The sequence below is a fragment of the Sorex araneus genome, chromosome 3 (assembly GCF_027595985.1).
Source record: "Sorex araneus isolate mSorAra2 chromosome 3, mSorAra2.pri, whole genome shotgun sequence".
In the NCBI taxonomy this organism is placed as follows: Eukaryota; Metazoa; Chordata; class Mammalia; order Eulipotyphla; family Soricidae; genus Sorex; species Sorex araneus.
Genome location: NC_073304.1, coordinates 98,126,485 through 98,151,331, shown reverse-complemented (window position 1 = coordinate 98,151,331; position 24,847 = coordinate 98,126,485). Strand labels below are relative to the sequence as shown.

Here is a 24,847-nt window from a genome sequence, read left to right as displayed (position 1 = left end):
AGAACCTTCCAACCTATTTCTTTCCACCCCTTACAGCTCCTTCTAGAACCTTCCAACCCTTCCCTTCCAGCCCTTCTGGCCCCTTCCAGCCCTTTCCAGCTCTTCCAGCCCCACTTCTCTTCCTCCCCCTGAGGGCCAGGTGACTCCCCAGGGCCAGTGCTGGGGTGCTATGGGAGGGGACAGAGGGACGGGCCAGCGGAGCAGCCGGTCAAACTCCCGGCCCTGTCCCCTGAGGTGGCAGCTGCCTTTCAGCCCCTCCTGTGCGCTGGCTCCTGAGTCCTTGTCTTGGTGCCAACTCGTGTTTGAGGGCGGCTTAGCCGGTGCTCCCCGAGCCATACGCCGGGAAATCACAGCTGTGACGGGCCTGTCATTTTCCTTTCAATACACAGAAAAATGAACACACACCTAGAAAAATAGAGCTGTGCCTGCACGCCACCTCGAATCCCTGTGCACCCCGGGTGGCGCGTGGCCCACACTCAGAGGGTGGGGGGCTTGTGTACCAGACCGGGCGGGGGCTGGACAGCTTCATCCGGGCCCCAGCTGCCTGTGAGAGGGCCAGTGCAGGGCCCCTCCCGAGGTCCCACGCTTGGGGCTTGGGCCTTTGCCAGGGAGAAGGGGCTTCCCGTGTCCCTCCCGGTCTCTGAGGCCGGCACTGAGGGTGATTCCGAGTGGCCTTGGGGGCATTGGGTGGGTGTCTGGGGCAGGAAAGGCTGTGGAGGGCGGCGGGGAGAGCAGGGCCAGGCAGAGGGGTACGTCTCAGGCGGGGTGTGCAGCCCCTGGCCGGCCGGGAAGTCTGGGAACCTGCCGTGCTCCTGGGCCTGCAGCAGCCTGCGCCCGGGTTAAGGCCAAGGGCAGGGACTTGGCAGCTTGACCACGGAGCTGAGTGGTGGGGAACGGCCTCCTGTCTCCCAGAGAACAGCCCCCAACTCCCATTCCCAGAGCCCCACCTACCACTGGTAGCGTGTGAGTGAGTGTGTGTGTGCGTGAGCAGGGCGCTGAGGGAATGGACGCACCAGCGAGAGCCTGCCCGTGTGTCCATGTGAGTGTGTGTGAGTGTATATAGGTGGGTGTGTGAGTGGGAGTATGTACGTGGGTATACGTAGGTGAGTGTACGTGTGTGCGTGTATGTAGGTGATGTATGTGTGTGTGAGTGAATGTGGGTGAGTGTGTGTGAGTGTGTTTATGTGGGTGAGTGTGTGGGAGAGTATACGCATGTGAGAGTGTGTGTAGGTGGGTATGTAAAAGTGTGAATGTGAAAGTGTGTGGATGAGTGTGAGTGTGTAGGTACATGTAAGTGAGTGTATGTGTTGAGAGTGAGTTGTGCATGAGTCCCATGAGTCTGTATGTGAGTATAGTGTGTGACTGCAAGTGTGTAGATGTGAGAGTATGAATGAGTGTGAGAATGTATGTGTTTGCACATGTGAATGTACATGTGTGTAAGTGAGTGAGCATGTGTGAGCGTGTGTGTGAATGTGATTGTGTGTGAGCATGTGTGAGCATAAGTGAGTGTGGGTGTGTGAGCATATTTGAGTGTGTTGGTTGGTGTGAGTGTGTGAGCATGTGTGAGTGTGAGCATATGTGAGTGAGCATGTGTGAGTGTGAGCATATGTGAGTGAGCATGTGTGTAAGCATGTGTGTGAGTGAGCATGTGTGAATGTGTGAACATGAGTGAATGTGAGCATGAGTGTGTGTGAACATGAGTGAGCGTGTGAGCGTGTGTTGAGCATGTGTGAGTGTGTGTGTGGTTGTGTGTCAGTGTGTGTAAGCATGAGAGTGAAAGTGTGTGTAAGCATGTGTGAGCATCTGTGAGCATGTGTGAGTGTGTGTGTGAGTGAATGCGTGTGTGAGCAAGCATGTGTGAATGTGTGAGCGTGAGTGAGCATTGAGCATGAGTGAGTGTGTGAGTATATGTGAGCATGTGTGAGTGAATGAGTGTGTGTGGTTGTGTGTCATCATGTGTAAGCATGAGTGTGAGCATGTGACCATGTGTGAGTGAGTGTATGTGTGTGAGCGAGTGTATGTGAACTTGTGTGAGTGTGTGCGAGTATGTGAATAAGAATGAGCGTGTTTGTGAGCAAGTGAGTGTGAGCATGTGTGAGTGTGTGTGAGCATGACTGAGCATGTGGGAGCATGTGTGAGCGTGTGTTGAACAGACATGTATGCGCACACACACCTAGTGCCTGGCCAGGTGGGATCACACCTGTTTGTGCCGTGACCCTGGCACGGCTCCCTGCTCTGACTCGCCCCCTTGTTTCTCTACAGCCTCCTGAGACCACAGGCCCCGGGCCTGGCCCCGCTGGGCAGGAGGGCCACTGAGGCAGGCCCAGGCTGCAGCCCAGCTCAGGTGCTCCTGGAATAGCTGCTGCCTCAGGTAAGGAGCCGCGGTGCCCCGGGCAGAGGGGGAGTCTCGGGGGAGAGGCCGCGGGTGGTCTCTGTCCCTCCTTGCTGAGCGAGGTCTGAGAGCCCTGGGCGGGCTGCCAGCGTCCCGCGCCACCTCCTGAGACTCTCCCACAGTGACAGCTGGGAACCTGTGGGGCGGGAGGGGCTCTGTGCGTCCTGCCACACGCTGGGCCAGGCAGGGAGGCTGGGCAGGCTGAGATCCCGCGGGGACGGGGCGGGGCAGACACTGCCCAGCAGCTGGCCCTGGCTGCTCCCGCACTGGATTTGTGGGACCCTGGGCCAGGCAGTGGGTGGACCCAGACTCCTCGAGCAGGCGGAGGCCGAGCCCCAGGCAATGATCCGGAGGCTGTCTTCTGGAATTGTATCACAAGGAGCAGGTCACCTCAGACATGGGGGGATGGCCTCCCCCTCAGTGCCCCGTGTGAAGGAATGTGGGAAACCCCATCAGGTCCCCAGGTTGCTGAGAGGGGGAGCAGGGGAGCTGGGTGGCAGCCCTGATCTGCTTGTGATCTTGAGTAAGTGACCTCCACCCTCCAGCCACTCCTGCTCCGGGCAGGCTGCGGAAACCAGGAGGGCTCGGAGGGGCTCCGCCAGGCAGAAGGAGCATCAGGGCCGGCCTGGCATCACCCCGGTGTTCAGAGGGCGAAGGCCCGGTGGCGTAGCCGGGCACAGCCCCGCTTCCCCCAAGCCTGTGTCTCTCTCACCTCCTGCTGGTTCCCCTCCCGACCCTGCTTTCTTCCTCTGCCCGGTCCTTCTAGTTGGCCCCTGGTCTTATGCTGTGACCCCTCCCCCTTGTGAGACTTTCACCTGTGACCTCTTTGGACCCTCGTGGGGACCCCTAAGGGCTCGTACAGTCCTGGTTGAGAAGTGCTGGTCTTGGAGGTGAAATGACCATTGCGGTGGGCCTGCAGACACTCTCCCGGTCATGACACTGTCCTCTGTGGTGGTGAGCCCCTTCCTGGGCCCTGCATGGCCCTCGTGACGAGTTTTTGCCCGGCTGTCCTGGGGAGCAGCGGCTCATCCGTCCTCCACTGTTACTGGAGATGGGGAGAAATGTGGAGGGCTTGCAGGGCCGGGAGCTGGACAGGCTGGGAGCAAGAGTGCCCAGGCGGGCATCATGGTGACATCAGCTGGCAGAGAGGGCCTCAGGGCAGTGAGGCAGAAGCGGGGACTAAGATACTTGGGAGCCCTGTGGGAGGGGATTCTGGGAAACTGGAGGATTCTTTTTGAATTATTTTCGGTGGGGGGGGGGCTGAGGGACCACTGCCTGTGGTCCTCAGCCTGAGGTTTCAGACCTGGAGGGGCAGGGGATGCAACTCGGGGCCTTGAGCCTCCTCGGCACCTTCCAGCCCTGTGCACTGTCTCCTCATTTTCTTTTCAAAATGTGCTGTTTTCCCGATTACAGAAAGAAACACGTGTTCGCTATAGAAAATGTAAGCGCTTGGGGGTTCAGCCCGCCAGTCAGTCTTTCACAAAATATGTATTTATGACATAATTGGCATCAAACTGTACTCACTGCTTCCTACCCTGTCATTTATGCGCTTAATTCTATGCCAGGATCATTTTCTCATCACTAAATAACCCAAAGCAATGTGATTTTTAATGGCAGCGTAATGTTCCGACCCGTGTGAGTTGTAACATGTTGAACCAATTCTCTCGTTTGTTGTGATTGTTTCCGATGGGTTTGCCTTGATGAATAGTTCTGGGGAAAGCAGCTGATGCGTGGAGGGTTATAACGGGCAGAAGAGGTTCGGGGAGTGGGACACACCCTGGTCTCAGCAGAGCTGTACAGGGAGGGGTGGCTGTTGGCATTTGGGGGGCACTGAGCTGGGAGTGGGGCAGGGCTGGCTGTGGGGGCCCACCCCTGGGAGTTGGGCTTTGACGGACGGGAGCCCTGCTTTCCCTTGCAGCCCCGGGCCTGCCCTGCCTGCTCCCCCAGCGGCAGGGGTGCGGGCCTGCAGGGAGCCCAGGCAGGGCGAGGCCAGATGCCCGAGTGGGACTGGTGTCATTTCCCCTTGTCTAGGGTGACTGTCGTGCCACAGGTTCACGTCATCTGCGTCCCCCACTGTCTCCGACCCCACCCACCCTCAGTCCTGGGTGCTTCCTGTCTGCTCCTGCTGTTTCACTCTGCGCCTCGCACGAGAGGGGTGACCCCACATTCGTCTTTCCTGTTCTGTTCCCGTGGCAGCATACTTCAGTATTTCATCTTTTTTGGGGGGAGGGGGCGGCACACCTGGTGGTGCTCAGGGCTCACTCCTGAAAGGCTCAGGGGACCAGATACAGTGCCAGGGGTTGAACCTGGGTCAGTTGTGTGCCAGGCAAGTGCCCTACCATTTAAAAAAAATAATTTTTTTTTAAATTAGTGAATCACCGTGTGGTACAGTTACAGACTTACAAACTCTCGTGTTTGCGTTTTAAGTCATACAATGATTGAGTATCCATCCCTCCACCAGTGCCCATTCTCCACCACCAGTGATCCCAGGATCCCTCCCACCACCCCACCCCTCCCCTCCGCCCGTGGCAGGGCATTCCCTTTTGTTCTCTCTCCTTTTGGGTGTTGTGGTTTGCTATAGAGGTATTAAGTGGCCATCATGTTTGGTCTATAGTCTACTTTCAGCCCACATCTCCCGTCCCTAGTGGGCCCTCCTAGCACCCTTTACTTGATGTTCCCTTCTCTATCGGAGCTGCCTTTTCCCCCAGCATGTGAGGCCAGCCTCCCAGCTGTGGCGCAAACCTCCTGGTCCTTATCTCTACTGTTCTTGGATGTAAGTCTCCCATTCTGTTACTTTATATTCCACAGATGAGTTCAATCTTTCTCTGTCTGTCCCTCTCTTTCTGACTCATTTCACTTAACATGATGCTTTCCATGTTGATCCACTTGTATGCAAAATTCATCACTTCATATTTTCTAACAGCTGCATAGTATTCCATGGTGTAGATGTACCAGAGTTTCTTTAATCAGTTATCTGTTCTTGGGCACTCAGGTTTTTTCCAGATTTTGGCTATTGTAAACAGTGCTGCAATGAACATACAAGTGCAGATTTCAATTCTGCTATACTTTTTTGCATCTCCGGGATATATCCCCAGAAGTGGTATTGCTGGGTCAAATGGGAGCTCAATTTCTAATTTTTTGAGAATCGTCCATACTGTTTTCCAAAAGGGCTGAGTCAGTCGGCATTCCCACCAGCAGTGAAGGAGAGTCCCTTTCTTCCCACATTCACACCAACAGTGGTTGCTTTTGTTCTTTTGGATGTGTGAAGTGCCCTACCACTTTGCTATCTCTCTGGCCCCCAGGATTTCACCTTCCCTACTATCCTATTGCATTACACTGTGTGTGGGCCACGAGGTCAGTGCCATGGAGACTCCCTTGTCTCCCTGGGTGGATAGCACCCCATCTCTTCCTGCAAGCACGGTTCACCTTCCTGGGGCTATTTGCCGATGCCTGTGCCAGCGCTTTGTCACCTGCAGTGACCCAGAGAAGCCCGTGTCCTTCAGTTCTGGGGTTTAGAGATCCAGCAGCTTTGGGGGTGGGGTCACCACTCAGAACAGCAGAGACCTGCGATTTCTCGGAAGTGCCGCTGTCCCGAAGTGGCTGGTGGCTGGCATGGTGGCATGTCCTGTCTTAAAGGGTGGGAGGTGGTGGTGGTGGGAGGCAGGGTCAGAAGGGAGATACCCCATGATGGCAGCACGGGGGCTTCTCAGCCCTGACTCCACCCAGATGCTAACTGGAGCCACCTTGGGGGAGCTGGGCGGGCTGTGACAGTGCAATCTCTACACACTGGGTGAGGACTCCCACACGTGCACACACAGGCAACATAGCAATGCACACATATGTGCACATATGCACACAAATTAACCCATGCATACATGCACACACAGACACACATGCACACACATGCATACATGAACAACATACACACACCGACGCACAACACATGCACACACATATGCAACACATGCAATACATGTGTGTACACATAAACCCACCCATGCACACACATGCATGCATGCACAAATACATCATATGCACGTGCACACACATATGCACCCATTCATATAATGTGTGCACAATGCACACTTGCACCCATGTGCACACACATGCACACATATGCGCACACTCACACATACGTGCATGCACACACATGAACCAGGGCTGGAGGAGGTAGCCCTGGGACAGAACACTCACGGGGTTTTCCAGGGTTGGGGAGTGTTGTCCCCGGCCTCCGGGAGCTCAGCAGAGAGGCCTGGGGTTTGCTTTTGTTTGTCCTTACCGGCTCGCCCTGCAGACACTGGACTGTGGCCGCTTGCTGGGCTGGGCTAGCCCTGAAGGGCGGCCGGTCAGTCCTGGTCCTGGCCCTGGAGGCTGTGCAGGCCCTGGGGGCTATTCGCCAGGATCCAGGCCCAGTGAGGGGATCTGCCTGCAGGACGCGCGCGTCAGTGAGTGGCTCACGCTCCATGGCCTCAGACTCTTCATCAGAGATTGTGCGGATTAAGTGAGCTGGAGTAGAGTGCTCAGAGCAGCGGCTGGCACTCAGAGACGCTCAGTCACCATCGCTGCACCCTCGGCTCAGGGCAGAGGGAGGGCAGGGGTCCCGGGAGCCCTTAAGCCCCTCCTTTTGCTCTGAATGTGGGAGCTGTGGGGTGGGCAGTTAGGGGTCCAGAGCTGGTGTCCTCAGGGAGAAAAGCTCAAGGCCTCTGGTGTCCCAGAAGGTGCTGCTCTGTGAGGGGGGGCCCTGTAAGGGGTAGGAGGGGGGCGGTGCTGGGCGCTGGCCTCTAGCCTTTGTCTGTACCTGGAGGTTTGGGGAGAGGAGAGAGCCAAAATTCCTGATTAACGGATTCTTATTGGTGAGAGGCCTTGGGGGCCTTCTCCGTGAAGAGGCTCTTCTGAATGATAAAGAGCTTGGGAAGGGGCTGGAGAGAGGTGTGAGCTGTGCAGGAGGCGAGAGAGGGAACCCCACCCCAGCACCCTGTGTGACAGCTCCATGGTGGGGCCGGGGAAGGTACTGGGAGAGGCAGCTCTGACCCCAACCCTGTGCACCGTTACCCCTGTCCCTCTGACCCCTGACCCTGTGCACCATACCCACTCTCCTTATGACCCTTGACCCCATGTACTGTGTCCCCACTGTCCCCCCCGAACCCTAGAACCTGTGCACCATGCCCCCACTGTCTCTCTGACCCCCGACCCCTTGCACCGTGTCCCCACTGTCCCTCTGACTCCTCACCCCATGCATTGTACCCCCACTGTCCCTTTGACCCCTGACCCCATGCATAGTGTCCCCACTGTCCCTTTGACCCCTAGCCCATGCATAGTGACCTCATTGTCCCTTTGACCCTTAACCCTATGCATCATGCCCCCACTGTTCCCCTGACCCCTGACCCCACGTACCGTGCGCCCACTCTCCCGTGGCCTCCCCCAGGCCTCTGCCTCTCCACTCAAGCAGGATCGTAGGAGCTGGTGCCCCCAAAGGTGCCTACAGCTGAGGGCTGGGCCTGGAGCCAGTCTGAGTGTGGTACAGGGTCCTTGGGGGGCTGCTGGGGCCCCGGTGCCTCTGCCTGTTCTCCCCACTCCTGCCGGCTTTCAGTGATGCCTGGGGTCTGGCTGTTACTTGGGGCGCACGCCTGGCCTTTAGGAACCAGGGGTGCTGAGAGCCCCCCAGCTGTGTGCTGGGCTCCAGCTAGAAGTCAGGGCACCGGGTTCTGTGCAGTGGATGACCCCCCTGCGGAGGGGCCCTGGCTAAAGGGGCTTCTCTTCCCACCCCCTCCAGGATTGAGACAGCTGCAGGCCCCCTCACAGGTGGTGGGGCCTTTCCCTGGGACCCTGAGGGTTGCCTCCCGCCCGCCCCCGCCCATGGCCTACTTCCCTACTTCCCAGAGGCAGACTGGCTTACCCTGGGCTGGGGCATCAGTGTGCAGGTGGGCACTCCAGCTCCCAAATCCTGGGGTATTGGAGAAGGTGACCTGCCCCCTGGGGATAGGGAGGGGGCTGTGTGGCAGTCTGATGGGGGAGGCCTCCAGGGGAGCAGAGGCGCTGCCCAGGCTGGCCACTGGGGACTTAGATTGAAGTTCCAGCCGTGCCACTGTCCATGGCCCTGAGAGGTGACAGGGCTGAGGGCTGAAGGTCAGAAGGGGTCGAACTGTGAGCCACACACTGGTGGTTGTGAGTGTTTGTGTGTGAGTATGTGAGAGTATGTGTGAGAGTGTGTGAATGTGAAAGTGTGTGTATGTGTGTGTGAATGAGTGTGAATGTGAAAGTGTGTGAGTGTGTGTGTGAGTGTGTGAATGAATGAGTGCATGCGTGTGAGAGCATGAGCATGTGAGTGTGTGAGAACATTGTGAGTGTATATGTGTGAATGTGTATGTGAGTGAATGTGTGCATGTGAGAGCATGAGTGAGAGTATCTAAGTGAGTGTGCAAGCTGTGTGTGCATGTGTGTGAGGGCTTGTGTGAGTGTATGTGAGTGTGTGCGAGAATGTAAATGAATGGGAAAGTGCGTGAGAGTATATATGTGTGTGAGAGTGTGTGAATGTGTGAGTGTGTACGCAAACATGTGTATGTGTGATCTGTGTGTGTGCATGTGAAAGTGTGTATGTATGTGTGAGTGTATGTGTGAGTGTGTGTGATTGTGTGAGTTGTGTGTGTGTATATGAGAGTGTGTATGTGTGAGTGTGTGAGTGTGTAAGCTGTGTGGGGGCTCTCACAGGGCGTGTGGGAGGTGCCAGGTGGGCACGAGAGCAGAAGGTTGCAGGCCGAGGGATGGTCCTGCATACGCTGGCCACAGGAAACGCTCCTGGACTCCCCCTGTGGGCGCTGGGCCTCTGGAGACCTTCCACCTGCTCTCCGGGACCCTGGGTTCTCGGGCGGGGGCCCATGCTATGAGGGAGGGGCCTGTTCCTGTCCCTGCTGTGCCCGTGAGGGGACGGGCTGAGAGGCCCGGGAGTTGCACAGACTGCGGCCTGGAGCCCCTATAAGTGCTCCCTGAGATTTTCTGAGGAAAGGGCGCGATGGCAGGTGCTCCCTGGGAAGCCCAGCCCTGCATGCCTCTGGGCCCGGCAGGAAGCCCTGGGGGCAGGGAGCCCTCTGCACCCCAAGCTCAACTTTCATTCATTCATTCATTCATTCATTCATTCATTCATTCACTCACTCATGTGTTCATGAACTCCTGCTATGTGCCAGGTGCCATCTAGGTTTTGGTGATACAATACCTCAGACATCACACACACACACACACACACACACACACACACACACACACACACACACACACCCCTGCCCTCAGACGGTTTCCATTTGGGGAAGAGGGTTAGCAAGTGCAGGTGCAAATACTGCGACGAGTTTGCACAGGGAAATAGTTTCTGCAGAGAGCGGCCTGCTGGGGTGGGTGGGCCTGCATGGGGCCGGGGTGGGGGTCCCGGCCGTCCTTCCTACGGAGGAGCTGCTGACCTGAGCCCACAGGTCTGAGACGCAGTGGCATTAGAGGGGCACATCGGGGCGCCTGTGCAGCCAGGCTAACCTGGCAGTGGGAGGAGCTGGTGGAGGCCCAGAGGCAGGCAGGTGGCGGTGGGGGTGGGGGAGCAGTGGGGTGGTGGGACAGCGAGTGTTGGCCGGGCTGAGCACGGAGGAGGCTCAGGGAGGCCACGCAGGAGAGTGGCAGCATCTGACGTGCCTTTCGTTCGTCCTGGCCTCTGTGGGAAGAGAGGTGGGGAAGCAGAGAGCGTCCTGGGTGCAGGGCGGGGACCGGGGCGGAGAGCAGAGGGGTCCTGGGCCGGGGTGTCCTCGTGCGGGGAGAGAGGGATGTCTGGGGAGATGTTGAGTGCAGGCTGTGAGTCGGGGCAGGGTAGATTGGGGTCGAGGGATGGAGCGCAGGGGCCCCCGTGATGGCTGTGGGGTGAGGGGCTTGTGGGATGGAGGGTCGAGCCCATGGAGCAGGGCGTCCGTTTGGGGCTCTCAGCCTCGGCTCGCCCCTTTCTGAGGTGCAAGGCCAGGCCCTCACCCCTCCGGGATGACTCAGTTGTGGGGACAGGCCCCTCACCTGTCCCTGAGCTGCACGGGGCCTCGCTCTGGGCCTGCGTCCGGGGCCGAGGGCCAGAGGAGAGCAGGTGGCAGGAAACCCCGGCCTCTCCTGCCGACTTCCGGGGCACGTGTGCGGGCACCGGGGCAGGCCTGCGTGTGCACCAGGCCCATTAGCAAAGAGGGAAATAAATTAACAAGTATTCAACCCACCAAATGTTCCTTCTGTTCCGTGTAATAGCGCGCGGGAACATCATTTTCCCCGGAGCAAATTGCTGCAGCTGATCGTCCCCCTTGTTTTCCTCCAAAACTGCTTGAAATTCTGGTTGCTCATTGCTCTCGGCCCTGTTTCTTTCGCCTTCTGTCCGCAGCCCCGGGCGGCTCCCTCTACCTGGCTGTGCCACCTCGGAGGGCCCAGGGCGCTCCCCCACCCTGATCCAAGGGAAGAACTTGGGGACACAGACTTAGGGTGCGGGAGACACGGGGGGAGTGCTCTGCACGCGCCGAGCGTGAAGGCAGTGAGTGCCCGCACCCACGCTTTCGTGCAGTCTGCTGTGTGACCTCGGGCAGCCCCTCTGGGCTTGAGCGTCCCCTGCCAGGTGGGGTGGACATCGGGCATCGCTGCCATGCCATGGGAACATGCTTTCTACCGTCTAGGGTGCTGTGTGCAGGGCGGGGTGATAGGGCAGCAGGACGGGCCCTTGCCTCACGTGCAGTCTGGGGTTCGATCCTTGTGGTCCCCTGAGCCCCACCAGGAGTGATCCCTGAGTACAGAGCCAGGAGTAACCCCCAAGCACTGCTGGGTAGGAACCCCCCAAAAAATTAAAATTATTTTTAAAAAGCTCCAAGTGCGGGGCTGGAGCAATAGCACAGTACGGGTAGGGCATTTGCCTTGTACGCAGCTAACCCGAGTTCAATTCCCAGCATCCCATATGGTCCCCTGAGCACCGCCAGGGGTACTTCCTGAGTGCAGAGTCAGGACTGACCCCTGTGCATTGCCAGGTGTGACCCAAAAAGCAAAAAAAAAAAGAGCTCCAAGTGCCGTGTCCATGTTGCTCTCCCACACACACACTTTGGAGGGTCCCACAAGCAGGGAACAGTGTGGCCCCCCTCCCAGACCCCTGGGCACTCGAGCAGAGACTCTGCCCTCCTTGGTTCTGCTTCTGAAATCCTCTAAGGCACTTTGAGTTTTCTTAAAGCAAATTAATTTTAATCTACTTTAATTAAACATGTCTCATAAAAATGTGCTCTTACTTACGGGCTTCTCCCTCTCCACGCGGCCCAGCCTGCCCGGCCCCTGCCTGCGGGCTGCCCCTCTGAGCGCTGCAGCCTGGGCCGGGCCAGACCCCTGCACCCTGATTCCCGGAGGGTGGGGGGCTGGCGGGTGGTCTTTGCGGGGCAGAAGAGGAAACTGGGGCGTGGTGCTCAGAGAGCCGGGTCTCGAGGGATGTGGTTGTTCTTTCTGGAAGGCGCAAGGCTCCGTCTGCCCCAGCCTGCCTAAACTGCCCAGAAACCACCCAGGCTTTGAGGTGAGACGAAGCTTGGACCCACCCAGGGGCCAGAGGCCAATCAAACTCCTTTTCTCCTCCAGGAAGCTCTCCTGGACTTCACCCGCTCTTGGCGTCCACTCAGCTGCTGCGACGGGACGCTACGGAAGTGGGGGTAAAACTGAGCGGAAACTAAAGCGGTGTCTTGTCCCTCTCCTGGTGGCTGCAGACCTGAGATCAGGGTGCTGCAGGGATTGGAGGGCCCCGCCCTCCGTGTTGTTGTGGAGGGGACATACCCAGGGGTGTGCCGGGAGGACCAGGAGGGGCGACGGGATGGACCTGGGCCTCAGGCCTGCACGCACTCACTGCTGAGCCACCCGGCCCTCTGTGCCTCCTCTCAGGGGGAGGATGCCCGGGCCTCAGTTGCCTCCTTCTTGCCCTGTGTGCAGTGATTCTGGAGCCGGTGTGTGTGTGTGTGTGTGTGTGTATGTGTGTGTGTGTGTGTGTGTGTGTGGGGCACATGGACTCTGGGGACTCTCCCAGCCCGTCACATCGCCCTGGTGTTCCTGAGCGTCACCCTGTGGGCACTTGTCACACGCTGTGGTGTTGGCCCCCCACAGCCTCCCCTAGCACCGTCCTGGCCACCCTGCGGCTCCCAAGTGACAGTGGGGGGAGCCTGAGCAGTGTGTGTGTGTGTGTGTGTGTGTGTGTGTGTGTGTCTGTGTGTCTGTGTGTCTGTGTGTCTGTGTGTGTCTGTGTGTAGGGGGCAGGCGTTCATCTCCCTGGCCAGGGCGGGAGGGCTGCCCACACCGGCCTCCCTGCCTGCCAGGTGCTGAGTGGGCATTCACTCAGCACACACCTTGCTCCGTGGGGCCGTTGCTGCTGGGGGTCCGACCCCCAGGGCTTCTTCCCTTGTTTTGTTTTTCTGTCTATGGGGCGAAAGCTGGGCGCCCCCTGCTGTGCTCTGGGCCCTTATTGGTGTCAGGGACTCAATCGTAAGAGGCGAGCACCTCACTCTCTTCTCTGTCTGACCAGCCCCTGAGACCCTTTGCCCCTGTCCCCTCAGGCCCTTCCTGGACCTCTTGTGTCACTTCCTACCCCTTTTGCTTTATCTGAAGATTTGTTCCCTGTTTTTGTACTGATCGTTCCTCCTGCTTGGTGTGAAGCTGTTTCTTCATCTTGGCAGTGAACTCCTACTCCTACTGCAAAACTCTCACCAGCGGGACCCTCACCTCACTCACCAGACCGAGTCAGATCCTGTGTTCTCTGAATTCCCGGGGTTCCGAGGGGCTTCTCTGCCTCCATGCTTAGCTCACACGGACAGTCTTTGTCGAGGGCTGAGTCTGGTTCACGGGGGCGGGGGCGTTGGGGTTGGTTCTGTGTCTGGAGTCCTACCCTTGTTGGTGGCAGAATGAATGCACAGAGATTTATTGAACATCTCCTGACCCAGGCACTATTTTTGAACCTGGTGGGGGGAGGTTGTTGTCATGGCTCCAACCTTCTAGTAAAGGAGACGGCGGTTAAATAAGCCGCATATGCAGAGTTAGTACTGTGTGGGCCCCCCCCGGACATAGAGGAGGAATAACTGAGAGACCCAGGGCCCCGGGAAAGGAGGGGTTGGGGACAGGGCTTGCCTCCCCGGGAGGTGATCTCACCGAAGGAGGAGAGGGAGCCCATGGGTGCCTGGGGAGAGCCTCAGCACAAGGGGTCAGGGTGGGGGGGAATGCTGGCCCAGGACTGGAGCCTGCTGGGACTGAAGGGGACCGCAGCGGGTGCGAGTGAGGCCAGAGAGCGAGCAGAGCGTTGACTTAGCCATCACTGAGATGGGCTCACCGCGGGGTTGACAGTGACGTCTGGGGTTGGGTCTTTTGCTCATTTGTTTTGGACCTGGGGACGCCCTCCGTGCTCAGGGCTCACTCCTGAGTCTGCGCTCAGAGGTCACTCTGGGCAGTGCTTGGGGCAAATGAGGTGCCAGGGGTTGAACCTAGGCTGGTTGCTTGAAGGACATGCGCCCTCTCTGCTGTGCTCTGACTCTGGCCCTGGGATCGGGGCTGGAGGGTTCCACTGGCCGCTGTTGGGGGGCGGTGTCCAGCGGGGAGTGTCCAGGGGCGAGGCTGTTGCAATAACCCAGGAGAAGAGATGGTTGCTTTATGGGTTGGAGAGGCGCATGAGGGGTGGCTGGATTCTGGACGGGCAGCAACTGTGGGGCCAGGAGAACTGGGGAGTGAAAGTTGACACCTTGGTTTCTGGTCCGGGAGGATGGGGGGGAGTCCCCGCTCTGACATCCGGAAGGCAGCGGCTGTGGGCCTGGGGCGAAGCAGCACTCGGCTGTGCCCAGGGCTTGGTTGCGCCTTCATGTCCAGAAGAGGGTGCGAGCCGGAATTCCGTGGGTGCGTAGATGTCCAGCCTGAATCATGGCTCCCAGGATGTCCAGGGCTGCGCCCTAAAACCTGTGGGAGTTTCCTCTGGAAAAAGTGGATGCAGATGGAATTAAGCTAAAGAGCTTGAAATGGGGAGCTGGGTGTGGACGGTCTGGGTGGGCCCCGATACGGTCACCAGAGTCCTTCTCAGAGGGGACAGAGGCATCATTTTGGGAGGGGGGGCACAGCCGGCAGTACTCAGGGTTACTCCTGGCTCTGCACTCAGGATTCACTCCTGGCGGTGCTTGGGGGACCATGTGGGGTGCCTGGGATGGAACCCGGGTTGGTCATTTTCAAGGCAGACGCCAGACGCCCTCTCCGCTGTGCTATTGCTCCGGCCCCAAAGAGGCATCTTGCCTGCATCCCAGCACAGAGGTGGGCTTGGGAATGAGGCCTCAGAGGGTACCGTGGGGTAGGTGGGCGGGGGTCGGGGGGAACCAAGACAGTGCCTGCAGGGCGAGCAGGGGGGCAGCCTCTACCCTGAGGTGTGAGCCCTGAAACCTCTTTTGGCCCCTGGAAGACACCCCTGCTGCTTCCAGCCCTGGGGCTGTTGTCCCTTCCCAGGTCCCGTCACCCAGGTGCAGCCGGGACAGCCATGGAGGGGCCTTGAGGAACACCTGCAGAGCCAGACTCCAGGGTCCCAGAGCCGCTGCCCTCCTGGTCCACTGGGGCCAAGCTGGGTGGGGTGGGGAGCCCACTGTCCTCACGTCGTCCCGGCTTCTCTCCTCTGTTGTTCTTGGACGGCCGGGCCGACCCCCAGCGGGGGGGACCCCTCTCCTGGTCGTGCTCAGCTGGACTGGGTGGGCTGCGGGCCTGGCACCTTGGCTTTGCCCCCTGCAGTCTCTGCCCCCGACGGTGCCCCAGTGTCCTGTCTGCAGAAGGGGCCCGAGAAGAGTGCTGGGCTTCGGGGGTCTCGGGAGGCTTAAATGAGCACAGGGAAGCACGTGAGACTCTTCAGACTCACATCCCTTGTGCCAGGGTGGTCGGCGGCCGAAGGAGCTTTGTGTCCAAGATTCTGGGTTCCAATCCCGGCTCCCACCGCCAATCATTTGTGCTCAGTGAGGATCCCTTTGCTGCTCTTCCCGTTGGTGCCCGGGCTGGGCGCTGCGGGGAGGCCCGTTATGTTGGGGGCTCAGACAGTGTCAGCTTACCTTCCTCTCTCCTCCCTGCCAGACCCCCAGACCCCCTTCCCTGAGCGGATTCTCCCTGTAGGGCAGCGGCGGATCTCTCCATGGCCCCGGGGAGGGCAGCAGCGTGGCCCCCGGTACCCGGGAAGCCTTCCCTCGCCTGTGATGCGCCGTGGCGGGTGCTCGGGCTGCAGCGGCTGCTCCATGCCACAGGCTGTCAGACTCTGCAGGGCCAAGGGTGCTATTTATTGCCCAAATTTCCAACCCCGGAGAGACAGTGGGGAGGGGCATGGTGGGCAGGGGACGGGGAGGCTGGACCTTCTGATAATGTCATAAATGGAGTCTGTCTCCCTGGAAACGGCGGTGGTGGCGGCCCCGGGCTGACAGATGTGCGCGCTGTCATATGGGCCCGTGGTGGCGGCGACAAGGACATGGAGAGGAATGGATGGGCTATAACTCACCAGGCCCGGGCCTCGCGGGCAGCAGGCTATGCTAATGAGGGCATAGCGGGGATCCGAATGGAGCAGTGGGGACCTGCAACGGGGACTCTTGGGGACCCAGTGCTGGCCAAGGTTTGGGGGAGTCTCGTAGCCTCTGGCTTCTGGCCTGGGGCCAACCTCAGAGTCACACCGAGTTGGCCAGGATAGAGGTTCCAATGCAGGGCCTCCCGCCCTCTTTAGTGGTGCCACACGCAGGGTGCTGTCTGCAGCGCGGAGATGTCAGGGGTCTCGGATGTGCTAGAGGTCTGGGCCCAGGGCCACGGATGGATCATCAGGAGCAGAGAGTCAGGTGTTAAGGAGGGTATGCCCCAGAGGCTCCGTCACTCCTGGTGCATGGGGCCCTGTGAGCACCTTCTCACTGCTTGTCACTAGCTCAGGTGTGATGATGACTCCTGTATCTTTGTGTCTGGGTGTCGCTGGTGCTGGAAAAAGGTGGGGTGGGGGGGGGTTGGGGGGTTGGGGGCTGGGCAGGGAGAAAGGCGGGTGTTAGCTTGGTGGATCTCTGCTCAGATGTGCCAACTAGCTGTCGCCCCAACAGCCTACCTGTGGGGAGTCCCTGCAGTCATGCCTGGCTTGTAGCAGGTGCTCATTAAACTTCTGTTAGAATATTGGCATTGAAGGGGCTGGAGCAGTAGCACAGCGGGTAGGGCATTTGCCTTGCACATAGCTGACCCGGGTTCGATTCCCAGCATCCCATATGGTCCCCTGAGCACCACCAGGAGTAATTCCTGAGTACATGAACCAGGAGGAATCCCTGACTGAGCATCACCGGGTGTGACCCAAAAAGAAAATAAAAAGAATATTGGCACTGAAGGTGCTCGGAGCCTCAGACCACCAGCCTGCTGCCCGCTGGCCCGTCCCTGGTGCCGCAGCTCCTGGGGACAGAGCCTCAGGGCTCTGGGGTTCCTGGAATTCACGAGGCTTTAGTCATCCCACACTGAGTGTGGAGGTGCCTGGGAAGCAGCGGAGTCGGGGGGAAGCAGAGCCTGATCCCTGCAGAACCCCCTCCCCACCCCACAGCCAAAGCTGGTTCCTGCTAATTAGCACCGTAATGAACCCTGTGAAGATGCTTCCCCGGCCAGTGCCCAGACAGATAATTACAGATTCTCTGGACTTTTGGGGGCAGCCGAGGAGCAGCGGGGAAAGGGCTTTTCTGGCTCTTGTACTGTCCGCAGGGATTTTCAAACCGACCCTCTCTCGCCTCATTTGGAGGAGGGAGAAAGAGAAGTGCTAATGGATGCTTTCTGCGCTGAGAGGGCCTTTGTGGGAGAAGTGACAAACTTCATTTGAATGAGATGCAAATCCACTTGATCTCAAGCTCCAGGTTTTCCCTTTCCTGTGGATTCGGGTCATGGGGGAGCGGAGAGAGTAGGTGCCAGCTTGTCAGGTTGGAAGGGTCTGGAGATGGGCAGGAACCTGAGAAGACAACCCCCCGACACCCCCCCAGCCTGTTTCCTACCTGTTTGCACCCCCCTCCCTTAGGGAAATGCTTGTGGCCTCATTCAGGATAGGGAGGGCTCACAGGGAGGGCTCACCTGTGGCTCAGGAATTTCAGGGCTTGGTGGTGACCTTTGAACCTGGGTCACCTCATCTGATGTCACTGATATCACAGTGCCCCACCTGCTACCTGAGCCTGGCCTTGGGAGCCCAGCCAGAGTGGCAGTCCCCAGACCCGCCAATCAGAGGAGTGGCTAGCTGGCTCTCTCTGCATGTCTGTTAGTGTGTGAGCATGTGAGTGTGTGTGCATGCGTGTGAGTCTATTATGTGCGAGTTTATATGCATGCGAGTGTGCATGTGCACTTGTATTGGTGTGTGTGCATGTGAGCACATGTGCATGTTTCTGCCTGTGTTAGTTAGTGTGTGCATGTATAAGTTTACTGCATGTGAACAAGTGCATGTGTGTGCGCATGTGTGCGTTTACTGCATGTGATTGTGTGTATGTGTGAGCGTGTGTGTAAGTAAGGGGGACTATTTCAGGACCTGCAGTGGGAGGAAGTGAGGGTGTGTGAGTGTGTGGGGGGGTGGCAGCTGTCCCATACTGTGGGGTGGGGACTGAGGGGCTTCCCACCTTCCCTTAGCCTCTCTTCTCCCCTGCCCCCTTCTCTGGCTCTGGTCGGCTTCCACATTGCCCAGCCCAACCTGGAGTCTCCATTTGGGACCCCACCCTTGGGAATGTACCTTTGTCACCCCCCAGCCAGCCCATCTGCCAAGACAGTGCTCTGAGCTGCAGGGAGCAGTATGTGGCCAGGCTCTTTGGAGCTGGGACTCGGGGTGAGAGTGGGGATCCTATTGGTGAATTTCCCCTCCTCCACACCGTGAGTTGCCATCCTGCTCCAGCTGGACCCGTGCTGAGGGGCTCCACGGCGGGGGCTCCAGGCCACGCTCCCAGCTCCAAGCCACAGAGCCCCTGGAGCAGGGCGTGGGGCAGGGTGCGGGGTGGGCGAGAACAGGCATTTGGGAAAGGCCGCAGCACCCTGGGCAGCCAGAACCAGGGGGACATCGCTGCCCGGCCCCCCACTCGCCAGAGTGGCCGCGCCCCTGCGTCCCAGCGAGGCAGACATGGAGGTAGGCTCCCCGGCAGGGCTGGTGGGGCATCTGGTCTGTTGGGCGGGCACGCCTGTCGCCGTCCTGCCCCGGCTGTGATGGCGGGAGCAGGCAGGGCTGGAGCTGACCCCTGCTGCCGCGCCCTGTGCCCCCTGGGCCTGGCCTCCATCCTGAGGAAGAAGTGGTCTCTAGCTGGTTCCCTCCCCTCGCGGCTCCCTGCCCTTCCTGTGCACTGCTGTGTTTGCTCCTACCACAGCTACCTCCGTCACAGCCTGTACCCTGTGCTGGGGGTAGAGGGGGCGAGCCTGTGCCAGCCCCCACCCCCAGGGAGTCCCGGGCCTCCACCTGCCCAGGGCTCCCGCTTCTGCACCTCTGCCAGCAGTTCCAGTGCTGAGGTCTAGCAGGGTGGCACAGCCCTGCTGAGTGGGGTGCTGGTCCCTGCACTCTCACAGTTAAGGTGGGGAGGGAGCCCATTGCAGGGGGTAAGCCCGCCCCCCCCCCCAGTGCCGCCCCTTCCCTCACAGGCAGGGTCTGGAGCACGCTGTGCTTTATCAGGGCGGCTCTTCCCTTCTTTTTTTTGGGGGGGGGTTTGGGTCACACCCTGCGATGCACAGGGGTTACTCCTGGCTCTGCACTCAGGAATTACCCCTGGCGGTGCTCAGGGGACCATATAGGATGCTGGGAATCGAACCCAGGTCGGGGTCCATATGGGATGCTGGGAATTGAACCTGGGTCGGCCGCATGCAAGGCAAATGCCCTACCCGCTGTGCTATCACTTCAGCCCCGGCTCTTCCCTTCTGAGGAACCAGGAGACGCTTTGGGGCGTCTTCAGCCTCAGGCTCCCTGGTGACCCCCGGGATGCCAAGGGTTTTTAGCCCTTTTGCCACCATCACCACTGCTGCCCTCCCGCCCCACCTGTCACTGCATATGTGGTCAGCAGAGCGTCCCTGAAGCCGGGTGGAGTGGTAGAGAATGATGGGCCCCCTTCTACATGTTGAAGGCATGTGAGGGAGCTTGAGGGCGTGTGTGTTCACAGGGACTGTGCAGGGGTGCTAGGGGCTGGGGAACAATCCCATTGGTACCCAGCCTGAGGGGGCCTAGCGGTTTGGTTCTCAGTGGTTGTGGGCCCCTGGAACGCCTCCCCAGCCCTCCTTTCCTCTGAGTCTCCCCAGGGTTTTCCTTTTTTTTCTTCTTAATTAATTATCCCTGACTTAATTCTCAACTCTCAGTTGGACACAAAATTCTCCACCTCACTTAACACCTGAGTGACTCAGCACCATCCACTGTATCTTTTTTTGTTTGTTTGTTTTTGGGCCTCACCCAGAGATGCTCAAGGCTTATTCCTGGCTCTGGGCTCAGGAATTATTCCAGGCAGGCTCTGAGGACCATATGGGATGCTGGGGATAGAACCCGGGTCAGCAGCATGCAAAGCTGCTGAACCATCTCTCCAGCCCACATTGTATGTTCTTGGCAGGCATTACTCCCTGTGCCATACCGACTGTATCCAGGCCCTGTCCATGCAAGGGGCCTGTGGGGATCACCCGTTGCTGTTCCTTGAGGTTCCCTTTCACCTTTCTTAGGTGGGTTTTCTTGCTTCGTGGAATCTTGTTTTCATCCCCTTCTTTCCAGTATCACTGTATCATTGTATCACTGTCATCCTGTTGTTCGTTGATTTGCTCCAGCAGGCGCCAGTAACTATTCGTCCTAGCCCGGAGATTTTAGCAGCCTCTCTTTACTCATCCTTCCCAATGGTACCGCATTGGAGGCTCTTTCAGGGTCAGGGGAATGAAATCCTTCATCGTTACTGTTTTTGGCATATCAAATATGCCACGGGGAGCTTGCCAGACTCTGCTGTGTGGGCAGGATACTCTCGGTAGCTTGCCTGGTTCTCTGAGAGAGAGAGAGAGAGAAAGAGAGAGAGAGAGAGAGAGAGAGAGAGAGAACTAGACAATAAGATGTCTGGGATCTTTGTTTTATAGTCTCTGGATGTTGACTGTTGATGGGATTACACGGTGCCGGGGGCAGTTTGTGCGTGTGACTGCCAAGCTACTGGAAAACGGGATATCTGGGTGGAGGAGGCCCTGTCCTGATCTGATCAGGCTTGGAGAACTCAGCCCTGGGTCCCGCACACCTGGGTTCCTCTGCCGGTTTCTTTGTGCGTGAGGCTGCTTTCCAGTAGCTTCTAGAAAACATGCTCAGAGGAGCTTGTCTGGACACAGGCTCTGCCCTGGGTCTGGGTGGACGGTCTGCCCCAGGGTAGAGTCCAGAGGAAGAGCTTCCCCCCAGGAGTGTTCATGGGGGCCTCCCTTGGCGGGGACGCCTTCTGCTGCTCATGTGACACGCTCGTGTTATCTAGGGATGTTCTCTCTGGAAGCACCACCTTGTCCTGTCCGTGTTCTGGCAGATGCCGCTCTGGGCCATGGTGAGGGTCTGTCTTTTAAAATGGAAATTCATAGTCCCCAGCTCTGGGAACTATTTTTTGTTTGTTTGTTTTTAGGCTACACCCAGCAGTGCTTGGGGTCACTCCTAGCAGGGTTCAGGGGACTATTTATAGTTCTGGGGGTTGAACGCAGGTGGACAAGGTAGGTGTCCTACCTACTGGACTATATCTCCAGCCACATGGAATCATTTTTTGCTCCATTATGGTTTATTAACCTTCTTTTTCTCTTTCTGGAACTCTAGTTAACCAGATGGGGTGAGGGGGGACGGGCTCAGCTCCTGATCTTTCCCTCCTCCCCCCACTTTCTCCTCCGACAGATCTTGCTGTTAACAACCTCCCCTCCTCATAGAATTTTTTGATTTCTGCTTTATAAATTAAAAATTTCCAAGCTTCCTTCTTATTGACTGATCTCTTTAAAATATATTGCGTTCAGTTCTTACATCGTGGGTACTATGTTTGATTTCCCTGAAGTACTAATAGCTCTTTAAAAAGGGGGGTGACCAGAGAGAGATTACAGGGATTAAGGCTCTTGCCTTGCATGTAGCTGATCCTGGTTTGATACCCAATACTATACATGGTCCCCTAAGCACTACCAGAGTGACCCCTGAGCACTGGGCCCTGAACACCACGGGCTATTAATCTCCCCCAAGAAAAAACACTTAAAAAATAAAAAAAAAGTTTTGGTCTCTGCATTGCCTGCTCTCTCAGATTGCACCTCTGGCTGCCCGTTTGTTTGTTCCTGTGGGGTTCCGTCTTGCAACACTCTGCTGAATAGAAATACTATTTTGTTTTGTTTTGGGATCACACATGGCAGTGTTTGAGGGTTTCTCCTGGCTCTGTACTCAGAAATCACTCCTGGTGGGCTCAGGGAACCATAGGGGATGCTGGGGATCGAACCTAAGTCAGCCATGTTCAAGGCAAGCACCTTACCTGCTATGCTGTTGCTCTGGCCCCAATAGAAATATCTAGACTATTGCTCTATGCTGGTCCAAGTTGGGGCTGAGAGTAGAGATTAGGGTTCAAGCTGGGGCTGGGGCGTACAGAGATGAGGACCCACTCTTTGCCTGCCCCGACCCCGGGTCCATCCCCACACCACGTGCCTCCTGAGATGACCCAGTGGGCCCTGATGGCCCCAAGCAGTGCTTGTGTGACCCTAGTGTCCCCAGCATCTGGGGCCCAACCAGCAGCATGTCCTCGGGCCTCACATTCAACCCTGGGCCTGACCAGCTGCAAATCCCTGGGAGTGACCCTGGAGCCCCCCTGAGCACTGATTGGGAGCCCCCAAAGTGAAAGTCCTCAAGTGAGTCAAGGAGCTAGACACAAGGGCTGGAGCAGATTCCCTCTGTGTGTGAGGCCGTGTACCACAGGCTCCCCAAGAACCCCCCAGATGGAGCCCTGTGGGCCCCTGGCACTCGGTGTCAGGTCAGCACGCCCAGTCACTAAACTATCCTGCTCAGTTGACAAAGTGTCACGACCCACGAGCACTGCTGAAGAGCCCCCTGCCCTAAGCCCCATGGTGGAGCTGGCCCCAGATGCCTGGTCACCCCTGTTGGCACCCATGCTTAGGAGTGGGCACTGAGCTGCTGGTGCCCTGGCACAGCAGGCTCACTGGCCTTCCCTCTGCCTGGTCAACTTCACTGGGGACCCCTGCTGGAGCCTCGTGAAGCAGAACCTTGCAAAAGGCGGGGCTTGTGTCCTGAACTCCAGCCCAAGAACTTTCACTGTTCATTCCAGTATGGCGCCTGCCCCCCATGGGCCTGCCCCCTGCCCCCACCCCAAACCATCTTGTGAAACTGAAACTCCAGTGTTCTCTGGGCAGAGCCGGGGCTGGGAGCTCCCTGGGGCTGGCCAGTGTGCGTGCGCACGTGTGCTTGTGTGTGTGTGTGTCTGTGTGTGTGTGTGTAGTGTGTGTGTGTGTTGGGGTGATCTGCCAGGTAATAGGAAGGGGACTTGGGATTCTGTTTTCTCAGCTCAGCCAAATCAATTACTGCTCACCCATCTGCTTCCAATGTCCAAAATTATGTTGCCGTTTCCTCTCCTTCCCGTCTTTGTCCTTGTGGATTTCTGTACAGAAAAGGCCCCTTATTGTTGTAATGGGGTTTGGGAAGGGAGCGCAGGTAAACGCGGGCATTCCATCTGCCAGCCCATCCCGTGCCTCCTGCCGTGATCCGCCCGTGATCCGTGCTCCCACTGGTGGGCATTTAGAGCACTGCCACCTCTCATGCTTACAGATGAGGCCGGCTGAGCCTGGTCCACGGGGTCCGGTAGCCCGGCGCCCCCCCCCCCCCGGGTTTCCAGAAGATGTATGCCTCCCCATGTCAACATAAAGCCCACAGGCTCCCCCAATTGCTTGTAGCCACATCCACCGGTCATGCCTGAGGGGCCCTGGTGCCCCTGGCCTGCCGTTCTGCAGTGCCCGCCAGCTTACAGGGAGCCAAGCTGTTGCGTGGGGTTTTTCTTGGCGCTGCTGGGATCTCTGCCGGCCGAGTGCTGCGCCTGTGTATGTGGGTCCTTCTGGTCCTCTCGCCGGCCAGCCGCCTCCTCCTGCTCTCCGCCCTTTAAAGAAAATGGGTGATTTCTCTTTTTATAAATATTGGTTTTTCAGGGCCAGAGAGATAGGACAGCGGGTAAGGCGCCTGCCAGGCATATGACTGACCTGGATTCAATCCCCAGCATCCTATATGGTTCCCTGAGACCTGCCTGAAGTAATTCTTGAGCACAGAGCCAGGAGTAGGAGTAAGCCCTGAGCATCACTGGCTGTAAGGGAAACACACGCTTTCTGGGTCCAGCGCAGTAGAACAGTGGGTAGGGCACTTGCTTTGCACGTGGTCAACCCAGGTTTGATCACCGGCATCCCATATGGTCCCCCGAGAACCACAAGGAGTGATCCCGAGTGCAGAGCCAGGAGTAACTCCTGAGCACTACAGGGTGTGGCCCAAAACAAACAAAAAATTAGAGGCTTTTTTTCCCTTTGCTTTTTGGGTCACACCAGGCAATGCACAGGATTACTCCTGGCTCTGCTCTCAGGAATTACTCCTGGCAATGCTCAGGGGACCATATGGGATGCTGGGAATCAAACCCAGGTTGGCCGCGTGCAAGGCCCTACCCACTGTGCTATCGCTCCAGCCAGGGGCTTTTTTCTTTTGGTTGGTGTGTGTGTGTGAAGGTGGCAGACCTTCCTGTATTCAGAGGCTATGTCAGACTCTGGGCTCACAAGAGTCTCCGGCAGTGCTCTGGAAACCTTGAGGTGCCGGGGAACAAACTCGGGGCTTCCGCGTGCAAAGTCTGAGCTCAGCATGTTGCGTTGTGCAGTCTCTCTGGCTGCGGGGTGCTCTGCAGAGCTGGGAAACCAATTTCCCGTCAGCTGTACTTGCTGATTCTCTTTATGCTCCCTTGAGGCCTGACCCGTCCCTTTGGCTGTGGCTTTTGTGCGCAGGTGGTGTAAATGGAAACAGTCAAGTCTCTCCTTTATGCCTCATGCTCTTTACAGCTAGTTGAGGACAGCATTGTTAAGGCTTTTGATACATGTTTCCTGTCTGGGAAAACAGTTGCCCTAAACTTGCTCAGGCACAGAGATGACCAGCACGCACAGAACCCAAAGGGTGGGTGTGAGGGGGGAAGTGGGCCCTGGAACTCCGCAGTCGGAACCTTCCCTCCTTAAAGGGACATGTCTTACTAACACTCTGGACACTGTCTGCCCTAAAAGTCTGTTCTTGGTTTTCTAGTGTGGGGGGGTAGGGGCGGGGGGGAGGGGGGCATAGGGGGGAGGTCCCGCCTCCTGCCAGGGCATGTTCACTGGTGGTTTCCAGCTCAGTGTCAAGAGTAGGGGTCTTCTTGCTGGCAGTGTCTGCGTCCCCCTATCTGCCTGGGACTTGGAGGGGCTCTATGCTCAGAGCTGGATGGAGGGGCTGGTTGCTGCTGG

The 24,847-nt window shown here is 57.9% G+C and overlaps 1 protein-coding gene across 3 annotated transcripts in view; it reads left to right on the top strand.

The window, feature by feature from the left end:
• LINGO1 (leucine rich repeat and Ig domain containing 1) overlaps positions 1–24,847 on the top strand; it is a 158,127-nt gene that overhangs the window by 16,792 nt on the left and 116,488 nt on the right. For 2 of the 3 annotated variants that reach the window (XM_055130935.1, XM_055130933.1), the window contains exon 2: positions 2,263–2,371. The exons of the other annotated variant lie outside the window; for it this stretch is intronic. The gene's annotated coding sequence lies outside the window, so the exon portion shown is untranslated. The remainder of the gene's footprint in view (positions 1–2,262; positions 2,372–24,847) is intronic. 3 annotated transcript variants of the gene reach the window in all.